This window comes from Caenorhabditis briggsae (genome assembly GCF_000004555.2).
Source record: "Caenorhabditis briggsae complete genome, chrII, whole genome shotgun sequence".
Classification (NCBI taxonomy): Eukaryota; Metazoa; Nematoda; class Chromadorea; order Rhabditida; family Rhabditidae; genus Caenorhabditis; species Caenorhabditis briggsae.
Window position 1 is genome coordinate 15,585,769 of NC_013486.2, and position 1,962 is coordinate 15,587,730.

General features: G+C 27.0%; 1 protein-coding gene across 1 annotated transcript in view; it reads left to right on the forward strand.

Annotated features, from left to right (window-relative positions):
- CBG07216 overlaps positions 1-1,962 on the forward strand; it is a gene marked incomplete at both ends in the record, with an annotated part of 5,204 nt that overhangs the window by 2,336 nt on the left and 906 nt on the right. The gene's annotated exons all lie outside the window — the stretch shown is intronic.

Sequence of the window (1,962 nt, forward strand, 5' to 3'; positions counted from 1 at the left end):
AATTCAGAAATTCAGAAATTCAGAAATTCAGAAATTCAGAAATTCCAGGAAATTCAGAAATTCAGAAATTCAGAAATTCAGAAATTCCAGGAAATTTGGAAATTCAGAAATTCGGAAATTCAGAAATTCAGAAATTCAGAAATTCAGAAATTCAGAAAATTAGAAATTCAGAAATTCAGAAATTCAGAAATTCAAAAATTCAGAAATTCCAGGAAATTCGGAAATTCTGTTTTTTCAGGAAATTCAGAAATTCAGAAATTCAGAATATCAGAAATTCAGAAATTCAGAAATTCAGAAATTCAGAAATTCAGAAATTCCAGGAAATTCAGAAATTCAGAAATTCAGAATATCAGAAATTCAGAAATTCAGAAATTCAGAAATTCAGAAATTCAGAAATTCAGAAATCCAGAAATTCAGAAATTCAGAAATTCAGAAATTCAGAAATTCGGATATTCAAAAATTCAGAAATTCAGAAATTCAGAAATTCAGAAATTCAGAAATTCCAGGAAATTTGGAAATTCAGAAATTCGGAAATTCAGAAATTCAGAAATTCAGAAATTCAAAAATTCAGAAAATTAGAAATTCAGAAATTCAGAAATTCAGAAATTCAAAAATTCAGAAATTCAGAAATTCCAGGAAATTCGGAAATTCAGAAATTCCAGGAAATTCAGAAATTCAGAAATTCAGAAAATTAGAAATTCAGAAATTCAGAAATTCAGAAATTCAAAATTCAGAAATTCAGAAATTCCAGGAAATTCGGAAATTCAGAAATTCCAGGAAATTCAGAAATTCAGAAATTCAGAATATCAGAAATTCAGAAATTCAGAAATTCAGAAATTCAGAAATTCAGAAATTCAGAAATTCCAGGAAATTCAGAAATTGAGAAATTCAGAAATTCAGAAATTCAGAAATTCAGAAATTCAGAAATTCAGAAATTCAGAAATTCAGAAATCCAGAAATTCAGAAATTCCAAAAAATTCAGAAATTCAGAAATTCCAGGAAATTCAGAAATTCAGAAATTCAGAATATCAGAAATTCAGAAATTCAGAAATTCAGAAATTCAGAAATTCAGAAATTCCAGGAAATTCAGAAATTCAGAAATTCAGAATATCAGAAATTCAGAAATTCAGAAATTCAGAAATTCAGAAATTCAGAAATTCAGAAATTCAGAAATCCAGAAATTCAGAAATTCAGAAATTAGAAATTCAGAAATTCGGATATTCAAAAATTCAGAAATTCAGAAATTCAGAAATTCAGAAATTCAGAAATTCAGAAATTCAGAAATTCCAGGAAATTCAGAAATTCAGAAATTCAGAAATTCAGAAATTCCAGGAAATTTGGAAATTCAGAAATTCGGAAATTCAGAAATTCAGAAATTCAGAAATTCAAAAATTCAGATATTCAGAAATTCCAGGATATTCGGAAATTCAGAAATTCCAGGAAATTCAGAAATTCAGAAAATCCAGGAGATTCAGAAATTCAGAAATTCAGAAATTCGGATATTCAAAAATTCAGAAATTCAGAAATTCAGAATATCAGAAATTCAGAAATTCAGAAATTCAGAAATTCAGAAATTCAGAAATTCAGAAATTCAGAAATTCAGAAATTCAGAAATTCAGAAATTCCAGGAAATTCAGAAATTCAGAAATTCAGAAATTCAGAAATTCCAGGAAATTTGGAAATTCAGAAATTCGGAAATTCAGAAATTCAGAAATTCAGAAATTCAGAAAATTAGAAATTCAGAAATTCAGAAATTCAGAAATTCAAAAATTCAGAAATTCCAGGAAATTCGGAAATTCAGAAATTCAGAAATTCCAGGAAATTCGGAAATTCAGAAATTCAGAAATTTAAAAATTCAGAAATTCAGAAATTCCAGGAAATTCGGAAATTCAGAAATTCCAGGAAATTCAGAAATTCAGAAAATCCAGGAAATTCAGAAATTCAGAAATTCAGAAATTCAGA